Source organism: Plecotus auritus (genome assembly GCF_963455305.1).
Source record: "Plecotus auritus genome assembly, chromosome: 10".
Lineage (NCBI taxonomy): Eukaryota > Metazoa > Chordata > Mammalia > Chiroptera > Vespertilionidae > Plecotus > Plecotus auritus.
Window position 1 is genome coordinate 4,972,293 of NC_137785.1, and position 21,203 is coordinate 4,993,495.

General features: G+C 53.7%; 2 pseudogenes across 2 annotated transcripts in view; both read right to left on the reverse strand.

Annotated features, from left to right (window-relative positions):
• Positions 1-256: 256 nt before the first annotated feature.
• LOC308235308 (paired immunoglobulin-like receptor B) overlaps positions 257-21,203 on the reverse strand; it is a 31,145-nt pseudogene continuing 10,198 nt past the window's right edge. The window contains exons 5-14 of the transcript in view: positions 19,569-19,866; positions 18,973-19,312; positions 13,102-13,178; positions 12,910-13,027; positions 12,441-12,725; positions 11,992-12,294; positions 11,480-11,776; positions 10,935-11,237; positions 540-590; positions 257-393 (exon numbers count right to left, since the gene is read on the reverse strand). The product of the transcript in view is annotated as a paired immunoglobulin-like receptor B (transcript). The remainder of the gene's footprint in view (positions 394-539; positions 591-10,934; positions 11,238-11,479; positions 11,777-11,991; positions 12,295-12,440; positions 12,726-12,909; positions 13,028-13,101; positions 13,179-18,972; positions 19,313-19,568; positions 19,867-21,203) is intronic.
• LOC308235231 (leukocyte immunoglobulin-like receptor subfamily A member 6) lies at positions 1,609-3,194 on the reverse strand (annotated as a pseudogene). The gene is made up of 4 exons: positions 3,161-3,194; positions 2,549-2,836; positions 2,100-2,402; positions 1,609-1,886 (listed from the first exon to the last, which is right to left on the reverse strand). The product of its transcript is annotated as a leukocyte immunoglobulin-like receptor subfamily A member 6 (transcript).

Here is a 21,203-nt window from a genome sequence, read left to right on the forward strand (position 1 = left end):
GAAGGGGCAAAGGTAAAAGGACCAGAGGGGAGAAATCTAAGAAAATGAGGAGACAGTGGTCGGGACAGAAAGGCCACAGTTCAAGGCAAAAGGTCCAGACCTTGTTCCTGCACATGAGCGATGACTCCTCCATCTACAAGGAGCCACAGACAGGTCTCTCAGCAAATGACCCACGTTATCTTCCAGAACATTCTGGGCACATGAGATTCATTCCCAAGGCTCCCCCTCTCTGAACGAAGCATTGTTCCATCCATGTTCATGTCCTGGCTGCATCCTGGGTCTGTTTCTGGCTGTTTTGAGACCAAAATAGTAGCACCCCGAGAACCACCAGGACCAATCCAGCCACGCCCAACCGGATGGAATTTTCCAAGGTGTAGTCTTGGGGGTGGGAGGCTGGGAATTGTGGGCAAAGAGGTCACAGAGGTCAGGACAGGACAAACTCACCCAGGACCCTGGATGTCCACCAGGGCACCCCCTCCCCTTGATAGGACACAACCGTCTTTGCTGAACCCCATAACTGAAGAGTGTCTCCTACTCACCACTCTTGGGGTCTGAGTTGTTCTGTGATGGGCTGAGGGTGTCGGCTGCTCCTGAGAATCAGAAAGGAGTGGGGCTATGTGAGGAGTTGATGCCACTCAAGCCCAGCGTCCCCATAACTCTCCCCTTTCTCATGATCTCACTGCTACTAGTCCCTCCACGAACCCTTTGTCTGCTGGAGAAGGGTCCTGTCTGCTTTTGTGGATTCTTCTTTGAGTCACTTTGGAGCGCAGATTAGCTTTGCCTCGAGAATTCAGGACTGGGGAGACATATGGTCTCTCATTGCAGAAAACAATGAATTATTTCAATCTCTCTGCTCATTGTGGGATTTTGAGTCATGGAAGCTACCTCATTGGTTACAAGCTTATATTTAAACAAAAGCTGAGAAACAAGTATCTATGGGTTGGTCTCAGATATACAGACATGCATTTATGTAGACCTTGAGCAATTCTCAAGCTAAGGGTGGGTTCAGTTTTATGAATACAACTGGTAAATGCATCTGAAGGAAAAAAAATATACAACACCTTTGAAGCATTTTTTGTAAGACATTTCCAGTAGAGTTACCTCTTTTAAGTCCTAAATGTTTGAACCTTAAATTTATATGTGTAAGTAACTATTGCTTAAAAGCTCTCATAACAAAAGCAATAATAGAGAAGTGTGTGCAAAATATGTCAGAGGTTACAATGCTAAGCGAAATAAGCCAGTGACAGAAAGACAGATATCACGTGATCTCACTTATATGTGGAATCTAATGAACAAAATAAAGTGAAGAATAAAGAATTGAACCAGAGGCATGGAAACATGCAACAGACTGATGGATCTCAGAGGGACGGGGGGGAGGAGGTGGGAAGAAATTAACCAGTGAATTTACATGCATATATGCATGACCCATGGACATAGAATGGTGTGGTGAGGGACAAGGAAGAACAGGAAGGGAACCAGGTAGAGAAGGATTAAGGAAGAAAAAGAGGGGGTGGGCATCTGTAATAGTCTCAACAATATATTTTTTTTTTTTATGTAGAGAGCAACCATGAATTTCACACAGAGTCTGGGCAGGATCCCCCTAGTTCCTCATGAGCTGCCCATGGTCCCCCTGAGTCTCAGGTGAGCACTGAGGACCTGGAGGCCTCCAGGGGGCACAGGGCATACAGAGTGGTGCCCACAGGTGGGGACACTTCTCACTATAGCAGTGTCCAGTGGAATCATGCTCTGGGCGTGGTCCCGTCCCCCCTCCTTGGACAGAGCGAATCTGTCTTAGCCGACATCAGAGCGACACTGGAGGGTCAGGCTCTGTCCAGAGGCCACGATGGGGCCCTGCTGGGTCAGGAGGGAGGGCTTCCCAGACTCACCTGGGGAGACCAGACATGAATTACAGGGGCTGCTCCTCCCGTAACCCCTTGTCCTGTCCTGGCCCCAGGTCTCACTGTCTCTCTCTGTTTCTCTGGCCCTGAAGTCCCTGTGCTCCCTCACCCCACCCTCTCACATGGGGGTCCCCTCACAGGAAAGATGCAAATAAAGTTCATGGTCCCTCAATCTATGGATGAGACAATAAGAGGACTTACCTGAGACCAGGAGCTCTAGGGGCTCACTGGGGTGTGACCACACGTGGGGTCTGTTCCTGTAACAGCCATAGCATCTGAACGTCCACCTGTTGCTGGGGGTCACAGGGCCCACAGGGAACAGGGCCTGGGACCACCCACTGGGGTATGGCCCTGAGTCCTGGGTCCAGGAGAGCCTGTGATCTCCTTCCTTAGTCAGAATGAACCTGTCAAATCCCTGCCCTGAGCCACACTGGAGGGTCACGTTCCCTCCTGAGGTCAAAACAGGGCTGGGCAGGGCTGAGAGGCTGGGTCTGCTGTAGGATCCTAGGAGAGGAGGAGGCAGCATGTTAAATGGGTTCAAACCACCCTCATGTCCCCCAGAGCTGGGCTGTGAGAGGGAAGACACCCTAAGAGCAGAACCCCTTCTTGAGGGCTGAGCCTGAGGCTGGGACCCCTGAGCGTCCTCTCACCTGTCACCACCACCAGCTCCAGGGGGTCACTGTCCTCTGACCAGCCATCAGGGCGGAGATAGTAACAGTGATATATCCCTGCATCATGCTCTGTCATGTGTGTGATGGAGAACTTGGCCTTGTCCCCTGGCTCCAATGGATTCCCTCTGTCCCAGGGCACTGGGCTTCCCTCTCTACCCAGACGGTACTCATCAGTCCCTGGGATCCCCCGACACCAGATGGTCACGGGGCTCCCCCAGGGGATCACAGAGCCTGGCTCAGCCCAGACAGTAGGTTTGGGGAGGAGCCCTGAAAGGAAACCAGAGGCTGGGTTAGAAGGCATTACCCACCCCCACATTTCTAAGATGCCCCACATCCATTAACCCAGAACCACTGCTTTCCATCCCCAGATGCACAGGCTCTATCCCCTTTGTCCCCAGTGAGAGGGACCTAGGACACCTGGGGACCATCTCACCTGCTGTGACTTGGTTCTGGAGCTCCACACTCAGCCCTGGAAGAGAGTCCCTGTGAGAGATTTGACCCTCAATCCTGAGCAGCACCCTCCTCCCCAAGAGCCTCCTGAGTCTTGGGGATCCTGACAGAGCACGGTTCCCTTCTCCCTTGAAATCTCACCAATGAAAAGCACAGCGATGAGGGTGGTGGTCATGGTGTCTCCTCGCTCGGATGTGGGGTGTGTAGACAGAGACGATGGTCCCATCTGGGCAGGCACAGAGGGTGTGGGCACTGCGTGGCTGGCCCTTCCTCTATCGTGGTGGCCACGTCACCAGCCCCCAGGAAGGGGAACAACATCTCCCTGGTAGCCTGGCTGTTGTTCCCATGACAAAGCAGGAAATAGACCAGGGCCTTCCAGAGACGCCCCTTGCAGGTGAGGTGACTCAGGGCACGTCCTCCCCCACAGGGTCTCCTTCCTCCTCAGCCCATCCATCAGCACCTCCCTGTGGATAGTGCCACCCGGCCCTGGAGACACTACAGGAAGACGTGGGTCCCTGTGGCCTGCAGAGCTCAGATCTGCAGAGACACATTCACCCTCTCCCTGTGCAGCTCAGAGCGATGTCACTGTGACAATGAGCACAGAGGGAAATGCAGAGAAATAAGGAAGCAAAACCAACTCTTCTTTTGGCCCTGAGTGTGGGCTTTCTGTGTCTCACAGGCCCCTCATGACCTTCTCCTTTTTCTTGCCACAGCAGCCACCCTCTCCTTTCTGGGAGCAAGATTATGACTCACTCCTGCCTCTTCAGGGCCTTGATCCTGGGACAGAACTGTGCCCCATCCTGTGATCCTGGCCTCGGGTCCTTAGCTTCGAGGACAGTAAATGGTCAGTAGGGTTGGTGACAACGTTCATTCTTATTTAAATTTTCCTCCATCATCCATGGCCCTTTTGCCTATGACCAGTAATGTTCAATCTCTGAGCCTCAGTTTCCCCATCTGCAATATGTTGTTATGACTCCAACTCCTCAGAGTGGTTGTGGGTTCAGTGGTGCTTAGGCCATGGGAGGGATCCATCCTTGTTGAGTCCCAGATGGGATGGAGATGAGTGGGTGGACACATGAAAGAATCAAGGTATCTGACTCCTCAGTCAATGTGGACAATGGATGAGTCCACCCAAGAGCCCCCATCTGCTCTTAATGCTCAGAAATGCTACTTAACGATATTTCTAAAATATGTACCACACTCAATCTATATATATATAAATAGGCAGTGACTGTGACGACTGAAATGACCATTTGACCGGTCTCCATGCAGTGCTAGCATAGATGCATAGACACAGGTAAAGTCTATGAGTGAACTAAGAATGAACAAGACAAATGCTTGCCTTCGTGGAGCTTGCACTGTATGAAGGTTAGGTCAGGGATGAGAATTCAAAATTGCCACCAGCCTGGACTGGAGGTGCCGCTTCTCAGAGCGGCCAGAGATACACCTGGTAGCGGACTGGGGGCGTGACAGAAGGGCTAGCACCAATGTGAAGTCAGGGCCGTTCTGGATTTCCCAGAGGAGCCAATGGCTGCCTAGGAGGCAGAGCTTTTGATGCTGACTGGCATAGAAACCAACCAATCAGAACCTCATCTGGGTAAACTGCAAAGGCAGAACCTAAGGTAGGGGCTGAGGAGGGGTTTTAAGGGAAACAGCTGTTTGGTGTTAGGTGTAAGAAAGCGGTTCAATTTTTTAATGACCGGTTTGGCAGTCTAGTGCATGTGGCTGGCTATCAGTCCAGATATAGAGATTATATATTTTTGTCTGCCAAGAGCATCTCCTCCTGCTGAAAAAGGCTCCCCCCACCCATTTAAGCCATCCTAATCTATATAATTTATCTATACTAATAAAAGGGTAATATGCTAATTAGACTGGGTCGATGGCACTCTTCCAGATGTCCAACTTCCTTCTGGAGAAAGCCATGGTGGTGGGGGCCGAGGCAGAGGCAGTTAGAGGCGATCAGGCCAGCAGGGGAGAGCAGTTAGGGGCGAGATCAGGACAGTAGTTAGTGGGGACCAGGCCAACAGGGGAGGGCCGTTGAGGGTGACCAGGCCGGCAAGGGAGGGCAGATGGGGGTGACCAAGCAGACAGGGGAGGGTAGCTGGGGGCATTAGGCAGGCAGGCAGGTGAGTGGTTAGGAGCCAGTGGTTCTGGGTTGCGAAAGGGATATCTAACTGCTGGTTTAGGCCTGATCCTACAGGGATCAGGTCTAAACCATCAGTTGGACGTCCCCATAGGAGTCCTGTATTGGAGAGTATGCAGGCTGGGCTGAGGGAACCCTCTTCCCCCCGCATGAATTTCCTGCACCATGCCTCTAGTATAGTAATAAGAGAAGTAAAAGTTCCCAAGATCAGAATCACCAGCAACAAAGAAAATCGGCCCAAGCTGAGTGACCTCCGATGCCTGGGACTCACAAGGGGTCATCAGTGGGGAGGGTCCCACCTCTGTGGGGTCAGAAAAGCTTCTGCAGGTGCTCTCATAGGCATGGAGGGGATGTGGAACAGGAAGGAATTTGGAAGCAGTGTTGGCCCCTCCACATACATGTTTTGGGGATGGGAACAGGGATGTCTCCACCCATTGACCCAGCCCATGGTCAGCACTGAGCCACATGCCCTGTGCGTGTGAGAAACAGATTCACTGATCCAGGCGAGTCCGGCATGGGCACCTGTCCAGGGCTGAGTGTGAGGCTCACAGTGCAGCTGTCCTTGCCTTGGCTCACTTCCTTCCTATAACCTTCCCACAGAGCCAAAGCCCTGCCCAAGCTCTCTCCTGTGGCTTCTTCTACCCGGAGCCCTTCCTGTGTTTCACTGTCCCCGGCTGTAATAAACGTGCTCTCAACGTCACCTAGACTCTGTTGTGAAGGTTTTCCTACATGAAGTCAAAATCTCACACACTGACAGCTGGTGTGGCTCATGGTGGAGCATCGACATAAGAACCAGGAGGTCACAGTTTAATTCCCCATCACGACACCTGCCCTTGTTGCAGGCTGGATTCCCAGTGTGGGGCTTGCATGAGGCAAGAGATTAATGATTCTCTCTCATCATTGATGTTTCCATCTCTCCCTCTGTTTCCTCTCTCAAATCAGTAGAAATATATATATGTATTTTTAACAATTTTAAAGAACCCACAAACTACAAGAGCCTGAGGCTGAACCATTATGGGCTGGTCCCTCTATAATAACAACATGGGAACTTGACATTGGCCATGAAGGAAGCATATATACCAGAGAATTTGTCAAATGCCAGGAATCAGAAGGGTTTTTTTAAATTAAATTTATTGATGTGCCATTGGTGAAAAACAGGACATAGGTTTCAAGGAAGCACGTCTGTAACACATGGTCAATGTGTTTCACTCTGTTTTGGACAATGGGGGGTTTCAGAGGCAGCGCAGACCAGGCAACCACTTCAAACAACCAGGTCTCCATCCCAAGGGGTGAGGTTTCTGCAGAAAGCACACAGGTGGCCTCGGAGGGCAGGTGAGGTGCGGGTGGAGTCCAGAGAGGGCGTTAGGACCTACTGTGGGTTCATCTCTTGCAGGATGGATTGTGCACCTTGTAGATTGATGACAATAGACAGCATGCTCTGGACTCAGTAGATGTGGGCTCCATACAGACATGAACATCCGTGTGGTTAGAAATAAAGGAAAACATATTCCATGAAAGTGTAAGGAGATATGGACCTGTACCTGCCATGTGGGATAAATGCTAGTTTCACCAAAATGGGGAAAGTCAGAACCAGTCACAGGCCTCACAGTGGTCAGGAGGGAAAGGACCACAGCTCAATGGCAGGAGGTCCTGACCTTGTGCCTGCACATGAGTGATGACTCCTCCACCTGCAAGGAGCCACAGACAGGTCCCTCAGCATATGTCCCACGTTATCTTCCAGAACCTTCCCAAGATCCCCCTCTCTGAACCGTGCATTTATCCATCCATGTTCACATCCTGGCTGCACCCTGGGTCCTTCTGTGGTTGTTTCAAGCCTGATAGAGCAGCACCCCAAGTGCCACCAGGACCAATCCAGCCACGCCCAACCGGATGGAGTTCTCCACCGTGTAGTCTTGGGACTGGGAGGCTGGGAATTGTGGGCAAAGAAGTTACAGAGGTCAGGGCAGGAAAAAGTCACCCAGGACACCCACCCCCCATGACAGGACATGACCTTCTGTGCTGAGCCCATAACTGAGAGTGCCTCCTACTCACCACTGGTGGGGTCTGAGTTGTTCTGTGAGGGGCTGATGGTTTCGCATGCTCCTGAGAACCAGAAAGGAGTGGGGCTGTGTGAAGAGTTGATGACACTCAAGCCCAGAATCCCCATCACTCTGCCCTTTCTCATGACCTAACTGCTACCAGTCCCTCCACGAACCCTTTCTCTGCTGGAGAAGGGTCCTGGCTGCGTTCCTGGATTCTTTCTGTCTCCTTGGGCCTTTTGAGTTTAGGTTTTGCTTCTGAGTCACATTGAAACACAAGTTTGGTTTTGCCTTGATAATTACAGATTGAGAAGAAATATGGTCGCTCATTGCAGAAGAGAATGGGTTATTTCTATCTCTGTGCCTATTGTGGGATTCTGAGCCATGGAAACTACCTCATATGGGTATAAAAGCTTATATTTATGCAACAGCTGAGGACCCAGGATCCATGGGTTGACCTCAAATATACACACATGCATTTATGTAGAACTTGAGCAATTCTGCGGCTATGTGTGGGGGCAATTTTATGAATAAAACTGGAAAAAAAATGGTTCTGAAGTAAAAAATAAAAACACAAACACAACACCCTGGAAGCATCTTTGGAAATTCAAGTTGAATTACCTCTTTTAATTCCTAAATGTTTGTAACTGAAATTTAATTGTGTAAGTAACTATTGCTCAAAAGTTCTCAGAACAAAAGCAATAATAGAGAGGTGTGTGCAAAACATGCTGGAGATCATTATGCTAAGTAAATAGGCCAGTCAATAACAACAAATATCACATGATCTCACACATATGTGGAATCTAATGAACAAAATAAAGTGATGGATAAAATAGAACCAGAGGCTGGGAACACGGAACAGACTGAGGAATCTCGTAGGTAAAGAGGAGAGGGAGGGAAGACATTAACCAAAGAAATTGTATGCAAATATGCATGCCCATGGACACAGAGAATACTGTGTTGAGGGCCTGGGAAGGGCAGAGATGGAGCCAGCTGGAGGAAGGTTATGGAGCAACAAAAGCGGGGCCGGGGGCAGGGGGAACATCTGTAATACTTTCAACAATAAAGACTTAAAATGCAGAGAGCAGTAATTAATTGCACAGAGTCTGAGCAGGAACCCCCTAGTTCTGCACAAGCTTTGCCTGGTCCCCCTGAGTCTCAGGTGAGCACTGAGGGCCTGGAGGCCTCCAGGTGAGCACAGGGCCTTGCAGAGTGGTGCCCACAAGTGAGGACACTTCTCACTACAGCAGAGTGTCCAGTGGGGACGGCACCGTCACCCACAGCAGGTCTCACCTTGGCCAGAGCAGCCACCTGTCCTGCTCTGAGAAGGCTCAGAACCCCACCTGTGTGGTGAGGGCTTCCGTTAAAGGTGCTCTGGAAATGAGCAGCCGAGGGAATGTCCCCCTGTCCTCTCTCCACCTCTCCCGGCCTCTCCTCCCCATCAGCCCAGCCATCGTCCCTGTGGGACAAGCCAGGCCTGGGCACCAAAGGCTGCCAACCTGGCCTCCTCTCCATCTCCCACTCCACACACTCTCCACCCTGCTTAGGGACCGGGCGCCAGGCGAACTATGCAGGGCTGCTGGCTTTTAGTGGAAAACCCCACAGATTCTGTGTGGAACCAGGAGGAGCTGAGATGCTACGTGGGAATTTCCAAATCTTTGATGTCTCCATAACATTATGGTTCCTCTTGCTGAGCTGAGCCCCCATGCCTGGTGGGTACTCAGTGTACCTGCCCCCTGTCTCCCTCACCTTTTTAATCCGTACAAGGTCACTGTGTGGAATCAGAAATTGAGATGCTACATGGGAGTTTCCAAATTTTTGGTGTCTCTGCAACATAGTAACCTCCATCTTGTATAAAAAACCACGGTTTGAAACTCTCTGCTGTTGTTAGATAGTCCCTAGTCCTGTAAACCCTGTCATTGTAAACTCTGTCATTTTAAGACAGTCTCTTATTCTATAAAATGACTTTGTTTTCAGTTCAAATAATAGAAAAAGATAAACTTAACTGTCTGACCTTGCAAGCTAGCCATCCAAAGTAATAGACTAAAACAGGCTAATACTGATAACAATTCCCATATTCTTATGCCAAGTACAATCTCATTATGTATTCAAGGTTACAACTGTCTCTGACAATAATTCACACAGAGCCCTTTGTAATGTCTGCAAAGAGGCACCAAAAATATAAATACGGGAGACTTCCTGTATGTGTGGCTCAGAGATTTGGGAAACACCTCCCTCTGGGCCTGCGCGAATAAAGACTCCCAATTAATTGGCTCATTAAGGCGTCTGGTATCTATCTCACTGATTTATGATACAACATCTCCATAACCTTGTGGCTCCTCTTGCTGAGCTGAGCCCCAGGCCTGGTGGGTACTCAGTGTACCTGCCCCTGTCTCCCTCAGCTTTTCAGTCCCTACAGTGACTGGGAGCAGCAGGACAGGCCCAGAGAGGCTGCACCTGGAGCAGGTCCAGGACAAGCCAGGTGTCAGGTGCCCCAGGAAGTCAGGAATGAAAGCGCCCCTGCAGGCCATGGCAGGCAGCCCCCTTGTTCAGAGGGAAAAGGTTCTCAGAGTTCAGCTCCCAGGAGAGCCGAGTCCACACACACTCAGCCCCATTTCCCAGGGTCCCGCCTATAGGATGTGCCCCTGGGACCAGAAATGCTCTAGTCTGAGGTGGAGCCACCAGAAGTCAGGGGGTGGGGCCTCTGTCTGGTCACTTCAGTCAACTCTCACTTCCTCTTAGCATCACCACAATAGTGCCGCCTCCCTCCCTCCCTCAGCCCTGTCTGAGACTGCAGGGCCCAGCTGTCCCAGGGGAGGGAGGTCCCGGCTGTGTCCACCCTTTCACTGATGACCCTCCTCTGTGGAACCACCCAGTGCTCCCACTGCTTCCATCGCATCTCAGACGTTGCTGGGGACAGAGACAGAGATGACCTTGGAGCTAAGAGAGGACAGGACAGGGCTGCTCACCTGGGACCAGGAGCTCGGGGACCAGATACAGGACCAAATTCATGACCTCAGGGAGCACAGAGACCCCTCTGCCAGGGATCCCCACTTCACCATGAGCCAAGGTCAGTGGGGTGAGGGGCAACTCACCCAACTTGAGCCTGGCTTGTCCTCCCACAGCCTGGACCCCAACATCTCCCTCTGCCATGACCACCCCACCTGTCACCTGCCTCACTTCCCCATCTTAGACCTGACTCCATGGGTGGAGGGTGGGTGAAACCTCAGAGCCCCTGGATCCCCGTGGTTTCCCTAAAATCTCTCCAAGACTGCCAACCCCTCCTCCATACCCCCACCCCCAGACAGGAGGATGCTCTCAAGTCACAGGGGGCATTAGATCCTCAGAGGCTCAGGGGTGGTCTGTGCTCCTACTGAGCAATGAGGACCCTGTGGTTTAGCAGCTTGGACATGGGCCCTGTGGGTGGGTGCTGGGGTCCCAGAGGGTCCTGGGAAGGAGGACACAAAGTGTGAGAGTCTGGGGCCAACTCTGGAGTCCCCACCTTACTCAGAACCTCCTGAATCTGCCCTGTGGGCCCTCAGACCTCCCTCTTCCCACTTGGTACCTTCTGGATCCAGGTGAGGGGGAGGGCTGAGCAGGGGGAGGGGAGCCTCTAACAGGAAAATCTCCAGGTGACCATCTCTAGAGTCCCTCACTCCCCTTTCAAGGCAGAATTGTTCTGGGATCAAACTTCTGAGCTGACAGCTCAGCAGACCGGGTCAGGGGCCCTCACCTGAGACCAGGAGCGCCAGGGGCTCACTGGGGTGTGACAGCAGGTAGGGGGAGGTGCTCTGTGAGCTGTAGCACCTGTAGGTGCCCCCGTGGGCTGAGGTCACAGGACTCATGGAGAACTCTGCCTGGTACTGCTGAGTTCGGGGCTTTGATCTCAGACGCAGGGGGGGATCGGCTGCCCCCTCCTTGGACAGAAGGAAAGTGCCCCTCGGGCTCTGTGACTGACACAGCAGGGTCACGTTCTCTCCTGAGGCCACCCTGGGGCCTGGCTGCACCGAGAGGGAGGGTCTGTCAGACAGCTGTCCTAGAGAAAGGGAGGGAGGGTGAGGGCTGCCTGCCCACCTTGTTGTGACCTGAGAGTCACCAGGCCTCTCACTGAGGACCCTCCTCACTGTCTGTCTGTTTCTCTGAGTCTTCTCCCCGCCCCCCCCATCTCTCTGTCTCCCTCCCTTCCTGGGGCCTGCACCTTCATTCTGGCCTTACCAGCTGAGACCCAGCAGGGCCTGTGCAGAGTCTGGGTCCCTGACTAGCCCACTGGCTCCTCACCTGCCACCAGGATGTCCAGCGGGTCGCTGGGGGCCGACCACTCAGAGGAGAGGTTGTATCCACCGTAGCATCTGTACCGGCCCCCGTGGGAGCTGCTCACAGTGCCCAGGGGGAAGTGGGCCTCAGAGAGCCCAGCCTGGGGCTGCAGGACAAGGCTCTGGGAGAGGACCCGTCCCCCCTCCTTGTGCAGAGCGAATCTGTCATAGCCGACATCCGAGCGACACTGGAGGGTCAGGCTCTGTCCAGAGGTCACGATGGGGCCCTGCTGGCTCAGGAGAGAGGGCTTCCCAGACTCACCTGGGGAGACCAGATGTGAATTACAGGGGCTGCTCCTCCTGTAACCCCTTGTCCTGTCCTGGCCCCCAGGTCTCACTGTCTCTTTCTGTGGGCCTAGCCCAGGAGCTCCTGTTCTCCCCTCCTCTCCCTCTCTCACATGCGGCTCCCCTCACAGTGAAGATCCCAATAATGTTGCTGATGCCTCAGTCCAAGGATGGGACAATAATGGAACTCACCTGACACCAGGAGCTCCAGGGGGTCACTGGGGTGTGACCACACCTGGGGCCTGTTCCTGTAACAGCCATAGCATCTAAATGTCCCCCTTAGAATGGAGGTCACGGGTCCCACAGGGAACAGGGCCTGGAACTGCCCGCTGGGCTGTTGCTGTGAGTCCAGGGCCCAGGAGAGCCTGTGATCTCCTTCCTTAGTCAGAAGGAACCTGTAAAATCCCTGCCCTGAGCCACACTGGAGGGTCACGTTCCCTCCTGAGGTCATGACAGGGCTGGGCAGGGCTGAGAGGCTGGGTTTGCTGTAGAATCCTAGGAGAGGAGGAGGCAGCGTGTTAAATGGGGCTCACACCTCCGTCATGTCCCCCAGGGCTGGGCTTTGAGAGGGAGACACCCTGAGAGCAGACCCCCTTCCTGAGGGCAGAGCCTGAGGCTGGGACCCCTGAGTGTCCCCTCACCTGTCACCACCAGCTCCAGGGGGTCACTGCGCTCTGACCAGCCCGTGGGGCTGCCATAGTAACAGCGATATCTCCCTGCATCATGCTCTGTCATGTGTGTGATGGAGACCTTGACCTTGTTCCCAGGTTCCAGTGGCTTCTGACTGTCCCAGGGCTCTGAGATTCCCTCTTTATGCAGAAGGTACTCCTGGGCCTCCAGGGTCCCCTGACACCAGATGGTCACAGGGCTCCCCCAGGGGATCACAGAACCTGGCTCAGCCCAGAGGGTGGGTTTGGGGAGGGGCCCTAGAAGGAAACCAGTATCAGGGTCACAAGATATTCCCACCCCCAGTTCCCAGCTTTCATCCCCTCGTCCCTCCCAGACATCTCCCATCTGTCAGCCCAGAAGTGGTGTTTTTCTCCAGGTTCCCATGGGGTGGCCACTCGTCCCCAGGGAGGAGCGGGACCTGGGACACCCGGGGAGACTCACCTGCCTGCACTGGGGTCCTAAAGCCCACACTCAGCCCTGGAAGAGAGTCCCTGTGAGAGATTTGCCCTGAACCCTCAGCAGCACCCTCCTCCCCATGAGCCACCTGAGTCCTGGGGTCCTGACAGACCAGGGCCTCCCTGTGGGGCATGGTCCCTCCCAAACCAGGACTTCCCCTTGCCCTTGAAATCTCACCAAGGAAAAGCACAGCCATGAGGGTGGTGGTCATGGTGTCTCCTTGCTCTCGTGTGTCGATGGCAATATGGTGGCCTCTGGACAAGCACACAGGGTGTGGCCACTGAGAGGCTGGCCTTCTCTGTCTCAAGGTTCTCATGTCAGCATCCCCACAGGAAGAGGAATAGTGTCTCCCCAGAAGCCTGGCCATCCTTTCCATGAAGGAACAGGAAATAGACTCGGAGCCTCCTGAGAGGCCCCTTGCAGGTGAGGGCATATCCTTCCCTGTCAGAACCTCCCCCACGGGGTCTCCTTCTTCCTCAGCCCGTCCATCAGCACCTCCCTGGGGTCCTCACCATGGACAGTGACACCCGGGCCCTGGAGACGCTTCAGGAAGACGTGGGTCCCTGTGGCCTGCAGCGCTCAGATCAGCAGGGACACGCTCACCCTCTCCCTGCGCAGCTCAGGGTCCTGTCCCTGTGACAATGAGCACAGAGAGGGAATGCGGGGAAATAGGGAAGGAAAACCAACTCTTCTCCTGGCCCCAGAGTGTGGGCTTTCTGTGTCTCATAGGCCCCCATGACCTTCTCCTTTTTCTTGCCACAGCAGCCAACCTCTCCTTCCTGGGAGCAAGATTGTGACTCAGTCCTGCCTACTCAGTGCCTTGTTCCTGGGGCAGAGCTGTAGCCCATCCTGTGAGCCTGGCCTCCAGTCCTCAGCTCAGGGGACAGTGAGTGGTCAGTGCTGTGATGTTGGTGACAAACCTCATTCTTACGTAAATGTTCCTCCATGGACCATGGCCCGTGTGCCCTTGAGCAGTAACATTCAATCTCTGAGCCTCAGTTTCTCCATCTGCAGCATGTTGTTATGAACTCAACTCCTCAGAGTGGTTGTGGGTTCAGTGGTGCCTGGGCCATGGGAGGGGTCCATCCTTCTTGATTCCCAGATCAGATGAAGGTGAGTGGGTGGACACATGAGAGGATCAAGGTATCTGACTCCACGGTCAATGTGGACAATGGATGAGTCCACCCAAGAGCTCCCATCTGCTCTTAATGCTCAGAAATGCTACTTATGATATTTCAGAACTAGAGACCTGGCGCACTAAATTCTTGCACGGGTAGGGTCCCTAAGCCTGGCTGTGATCAGGGACATCCTCCCCTGCTGACAGCAGCCAGCCCCGGCCCCCACCACCACCCACCTCCGGTTCCCTGTACGCCATCAGGCGAACGGAGCCTGCGGCCTGGGAAAGGGACCGAGAGGTGGTCAGTGCAACTCATAGTGACTAGTTGAGCAGTCGTTATGGTCTTTCAATCATTAGGGTCAATTTGCATATTACCCTTTTATTATATAGGATTATGTACCACAGACAATGCATAAAAGAGAAGTAAATGTTCCCAAGATCAGAATCACCAGCAACAAAGAAAATTGGACCAACCTGAGTGACCTCCGATGCCTGGGACTCACAAGGGGTCATCGGAGGGGAGGGTCCCAGCTCTGTGGGGTCAGAAAAGCTTCTGCAGGTGCTCTCACAGGCAGGGAGGGCATGAGGAACAGGAAGGAAGTTAGAAGCAGTGTTGGCCCCTCCACATACATGTTTGGGGAATGGGCACAGGGATGTCTCCACCCATTGACCCAGCCCATGGTCAGCACTGAGCCACACACCCTGTGCGTGTGAGAAACAGATTCACTGATCCAGGCGAGTCCGGCATGGGCATCTGTCCAGGGCTGAGTGTGAGGCTCACAGTGCAGCTGTCCCTGCCTTGGCTCACTTCCTTCCTATAACCTTCCCACAGAACCAAAGCCCAGCCCAAGCTCTCTCCTGTGGCTTCTTCTACCCGGAGCCCTTCCTGTGTTTCACTGTCCCCAGCTGTAATAAACGTGCTCTCAGCGTCACCTGGACTCTGTTGTGAAGGCTTTCCTACATGAAGTCAAAATCTCACACACTGACAGCTGGTGTGGCTCATGGTGGAGCATCGACATAAGAACCAGGAGGTCACAGTTTAATTCCCCATCACGACACCTGCCCTTGTTGCAGGCTGGATTCCCAGTGTGGGGCTTGCATGAGGCAAGAGATTAATGATTCTCTCTCATCATTGATGTTTCCATCTCTCCCTCTCTTTCCTCTCTCAAATCAGTAGAAATATATATTTTTTAACAATTTTAAAGAACCCACAAACTACAGGACAGCCTGAGGCAGACCCATTCTGGGCGGGTCCCTCTATAATAACAACATGGGAACTTGACATGGCCATGAAGGAAGCATATATACCAGAGAAATTGTCAAATGCCAGGAATCAGAAGTTTTTTTTAATTTAAATTTATTGAGGTGCCATCGGTGAATAACAGGACATAGGTTTCAAGGAAGCACGTCTGTAACACATGGTCAATGTGTTTCACTGTGTTTTGGACAATGGGGGGTTTCAGAGGCAGCGCAGACCAGGCAACAACTTCAAACAACCAGTCTCCATCCCAAGGGGTGAGGTTTCTGCAGAAAGCACACAGGTGGCCTCGGAGGGCAGGTGAGGTGAAGGTGGAGTCCAGAGAGGGCGTTAGGACCTCCTGTGGGTTCATCTCTTGCAGGATGGATTGTGCACCTTGTAGATTGATGACAATAGACAGCATGCTCTGGACTCAGGAGATGGGGACTCCATACAGACATGAAGGTCCGTGTAAATAGAAATAAAGGAAAACATATTCCATGGAAGTGTAGGGAAGTGTAGACCTGTACCTACCACATGGGATAAATGCTAATTTCACCAAAATGGGGAGAGTCAGAACCAGTCACAGGACTCATAGTGGTCGGGAGGGAAATGGGCCCAGTTCAAGGGCAGAAGGTCCAGACCTTGTCCCTGCACATGAGCGATGACTCCTCCATCTGCAAGGAGCCACAGACAGGTCCCTCAGCATATGTCCCACGTTATCTTCCAGAACCTTCTGGGCACATGAGATTCACTCCCAATGCGCCCCCTCTCTGAACGGTGCATTGTTCCCTCTGCATTCATGTTATGGCTGCATCCTGGGTCCTTCTGTGGTTGTTTCAAGCCTCATAGAGCAGCACCCCAAGCGCCACCAGGACCAATCCAGCCACGCCCAACCGGATGGAGTTCTCCACGGTGTAGTCTTGGGACTGGGAGGCTGGGAATTGTGGGAAAACAGGTCACAGAGGTCAGGGCAGGACAAAGTCACCCAAGACCCTGGTTGTCCACCCAGGGCACCCACCTCCCCTTGACAGGACATGACCTTCTGTGCTGAGCCCATAACTGAGAGTGCCTCCTACTCACCACTCTTGAGGTCTGAGTTGTTCTGTGATGGGCTGATGGTGTCAGTGTGGGGAGTTGATGCCTCTCAAGCCCAGCGTCCCCATCACTCTGCCCTTTCTCATGACCTAACTGCTACCAGTCCCTCCACGAACCCTTTCTCTGCTGGAGAAGGGTCCTGGCTGCGTTCCTGGATTCTTTCCTTCTCCCTAGGCCTTTTGAGTTTAGACTTTGCTTCTGACTCATTTTGAAACACAGTTTGGTTTTGCCTTGATAATTACAGATTGGAGAGAAATATGCTCGCTCATGGCAGAAAACAATGTGTTATTTCAATGTCTCTGCTCATTGTGGGATTCTGAGCCATGGAAGCTACCTCATCTGGGTATAAGAGCTTATATTTATGAAACAGCTGAGGACCAAGGATCATGGGTTGATCTCAGATATACAGGAATGCCTTTATGTAGAACTTGAGCAATTCTTCAGCATTGTGTGGGGATAATTTTATGAATAAAACTGGAAAAAAAATTGGTTCTGAAGTAAAAAACAAAACACAACACCATTGAAGCATCTTTGGTAATTTGCGTTGAATTATCTCTTTTAATTCCTAAATGTCAGTAAGTAAAATTTAAATACATAAGTAACTATTGCTCAAAAGTGCTCAGAACAAAAGCAATAATAGAGAGTTTGTGAAAAACATGCCAGAAATCATTATGCTAAGCAAAATAAGCCAGTCAAGAATGACAAATATCACCGATCTCAATAATATGTGGAATCTAATGAACAAAATAAAATGATGGATAACATAGAACCAGAGGCATGGGAACACGGAACAGACTGCGGAATCTCAGAGGTAAAGAGGAGAGGGTGGGGAGAGATTAACCAAAGAACTTGTATGCATACATGCATACCCATGGACACAGAATAGTGTGGTGAGGGCCTGGGAAGGGCAGGGAGGGAACCAGCTGGAGGAGGGTTATAGAGGGGAAAAAGGGGGGGGGGCATCTGTAATACTCTCAACAATAAAGACTTAAAATGCAGAGAGCAGCCATGAATGCACAGAGTCTGGGCAGGAAGTCCCTAGTTCAGCCTTGGGCAAACTACGGCCCACGGGCCGGATCCGGCTGTTCTATCCAGTTCTCTTGCTCTCCCCTCCGCTCCTTTACTTTGAATTTATATTAGTTCACACAAACACTCCATCCATGCTTTTGTTCCGGCCCTCCGGTCCAGTTTAAGAACCCATTGTGGCCCTCGAGTCAAAAAGTTTGCCCACCCCTGCCCTAGTTCCTCATGAGGCCTCCATGGTCCCAACGAGTCTCAGGTGAGCACTGAGGGCCTGGAGGCCTCCAGGTGAGCACAGGGCCTTGCAGAGTGGTGCCCACAGGTGGGGACACTTCTCACTGCAGCAGGGTGTCCAGGGGGGATGGCAATGTCCCCCACAGCAGTCCCCACCTTGGCCAGAGCAGCCACCTGTCCTGCTCTGAGAAGGCTCAGCCCCCCCCCCCCCGCCCCCCGTGTGGTGAGGGCTTCCGTCCAAGGGGCTCTGGAAATGAGCAGCTGAGAGAGTGTCCCCCGTCCTCTCTCCACCTCTTCCAGCCTCTCCTCCCCCATCAGCCCAGCCATCGTCCCTGTGGGACAAGCCAGGCCTGGGCACCAAAGGCTGCCCACTCTCCATCTCCCACTCCACACACTCTCCACCCTGCTTAGGGACCGGGCGCCAGGCGAACGATGCAGGGCTGCTGGCTTTTAGTGAAAACCCCACAGATTCTGGGTGGAACCAGGAGGAGCTGAGATGCTAAGTGGGTGTTTCCAAATCTTTGTTGTCTCCATAACATTGTGGCTCCTCTTGCTGAGCTGAGCTCCAGGTCTGGTGGGTACTCAGTGTACCTGCCCCCCGACTCCCTCAGCTTTTCAGTCCCTACAGTGACTGGGAGCAGCAGGACAGGCCCAGAGAGGCTGCGCCAGGAGCAGGTCTGGGACAAGCCAGGTGTCAGGTGCCCCAGGAAGTCAGGAATGAAAGCGTCCCTGCAGGTCATGGCAGGCAGCCTGCCTCCTCCTCCCCCAGCCTGGACCCCAATGTCTCCCTCTGCCATGACCACCCCACCTGTCACCTGCCTCCCTTCCCAGTCTTAGGCCAAACTCCATGGGGGTTGGGTGGACGTGAATGCTCAGAGCCCCTGGAGCATGAGGCTCCCCCTAGAATCTCTCTCACGCTCCCAGGCCCATGGTACTCAAGCCTCTCTTACTACTCAGGGGGCATTAGATCCTGTGATGGACTCAGAACCGCCTTGGGTTTGTCAGTGCCTCTGAGCAAAGGAGACCCTGTGGTTCATCAGCTGTGGACATGGGCCCTGTGAGGGTGGTCTGGGGTCCCAGATGGTTCTGGGAAGGAGGACACAAGATGTGAGAGTCTGGGGCCAACCCTGGAGTCCCCACCTTACTCAGATCCTCCTGCATCTGCCCTGTGGCCCCTTACACGCTCCCACTGCCCAACAGGCACCTTCTGGACCCTGGTGAGGGGGAGGGCTGAGCAGGGGGAGGGGAGCCTCTAACAGGAAGATCTCTGGGTGGCCATCCTTAGAGCCCCTCACTCCCCTTGCAATGCAGAATTGTTCTGGGATCAAAACCCTGAGCTGACAGCTCAGCAGACCGGGTCAGGGGCCCCTCACCTGAGACCAGGAGCTCCAGGGGCTCACTGGGGTGTGACAGCAGGAAGGGGGAGGAGATGAATGAGCTGTAGCACCTGTAGGTGCCCCCCTGGGCTGAGGTCACAGGACTCATGGAGAACTCTGCTTGGAACTGCTGAGCTCGGTGCTGTGATCTCAGATGAGATGGGGGATCGGCTGCCCCTTCCTTGGACAGAAGGAAAGTGTCCCTCGGGCTCTGTGACTGACACAGCAGGGTCACATTCACTCCTGAGGCCACCCTGGCTCCTGAACGCACCACCACTGAGAGGGAGGGTTTGTCAGGCAGCCATCCTAGAGAAAGGAAGGGAGGGTGAGGGCTGTCTGCCCACCTTGTTCCAACCAAAGAGTCACCAGGCCTCTCTCTGAGGACCCTCCTCTCTGTCTGTGTCTGTTTCTCTGAGTCTCCCCCTCTTCCCTCACAACACTTGCCTCTCACTGCCTCTCTCCCGCCCTGGGGCCTGCACTTTCATTCTGGCCTCATCATCTGAGACCCCCAGCAGGGCCTGTGCAGAGTCTGGGTCCCTGACTGAACCCACTGGCTCCTCACCTGCCACCAGGATGTCCAGGGGGGTCGCTGGGGGCTGACCACTCAGAGGAGAGGTTGTATCCACCGTAGCATCTGTACCGGCCCCTGTGGGAGCTGCTCACAGTGCCCAGGGGGAAGTGGGCCAGAGAGAGCCCAGCCTGGGGCTGCAGGACAAGGCTCTGGGGGAGGTCCTGTCCCCCCTCCTTGTGCAGAGCGAATCTGTCATAGCCGACATCAGAGCGACACTGGAGGGTCAGGTTCTGTCCAGAGGCCACGATGGGGCCCTGCTGGCTCAGGAGGGAGGGCTTCGCAGACTCACCTGGGGATACCAGACATGATATACAGGGGTTGCTCCTCCCATAAACTCCTTCTCCTGGCCCGGCCCCCTCGTCTCACTGTCTCTCTCTATGTCCCTAGCCCAGGAGCCCCCTATGCTCCCCTCACCCCTACCCCCTCACATGGGGCTCCCCTCACAACAAAGATCCCAATAATGTTGCTGATGCCTCAATCCAAGGATGGGACTAAAATGGGACTCACCTGACACCAGGAGCTCCAGGGGGTCACTGGGGTGTGACCACACCTGAGACCTGTTCCTGTAGCAGCCAAAGCATCTGAACGTCCACCTGTGAATGGGAGTGACGGGGCCCACAGGGAACAGGGCCTGGAACTGCCCACTGGGCTGGGTCTGTGAGTCCCGGGTCCAGGAGAGCCTGTGATCTCCTTCCTTAGTCAGAATGAACGTGTCAAATCCCTGCCATGAGCCACACTGGAGGGTCACGTTCGCTCCTGATGTCACGACAGGGCTGGGCAGGGCTGAGAGGCTGGGTCCGCTGTAGGATCCTAGGGGAGGATGAGGCAGCGTGTTAAATGGGCTCACTCCTCCCTCATGTCCCCCAGGGCTGGGCTGTGAGAGGGAGACACTCTGAAAGCAGACCCTCATCCTGAGGGCAGGGCCTAAGGCTGGGACCTCTGAGTGTCCTCTCACCTTTGGTCATCACCAGCTCCAGGGGGTCACTGCGCTCTGACCAGCCATCAGGGCTGTGATAGTAACATTGATATCTCCCTGCATCACGCTCTGTCATGTGCCTGATGGAGAACTTGGCCTTGTCCCCGGGCTCCTGTGGCTTCTGTCTTTTCCATGGTGCTGTGCTTCCCTCTTTATCGAGACGGTACTCCTCAGCCCCTGGGGTCCCCTGACACCAGATGATCACAAGGCTCCCCCAGGGGATCACAGGGCCTGGCTCACCCCAGACAGTGGGCTTGGGGAGAGTCCCTGGAAGGAAGCCAGTATCATGGTCACAAGACAGTCTCACCCTCAGTCCCCAGCTTTCAATCCCAGATGCCCCCCATCTGTCATGCCAGAACTATTCTCCTCCATCCCCAGCTGCTCATGGGGTGGCCCCTTGTCCCCAGTGAGGAGTGGGACCTGGGACACCTGAGGACAGACTCACCTGCCTGCACCGGGGTCCTGAGGCCCACACTCAGTCCTGGAAGAGAGTCCCTGTGAGAGATTTGCCCTGAACCCTGAGCAGCACCCTCCTCCTCATGAGCCCCCCGAGTCCTGGGGTCCTGACAGAACAGGGCTCCCCTCCCCACCTAAATCTCACCGAGGCAGAGCACAGCCAAGAGGGTGGTGATCATGGTGTCTCCTCGCTC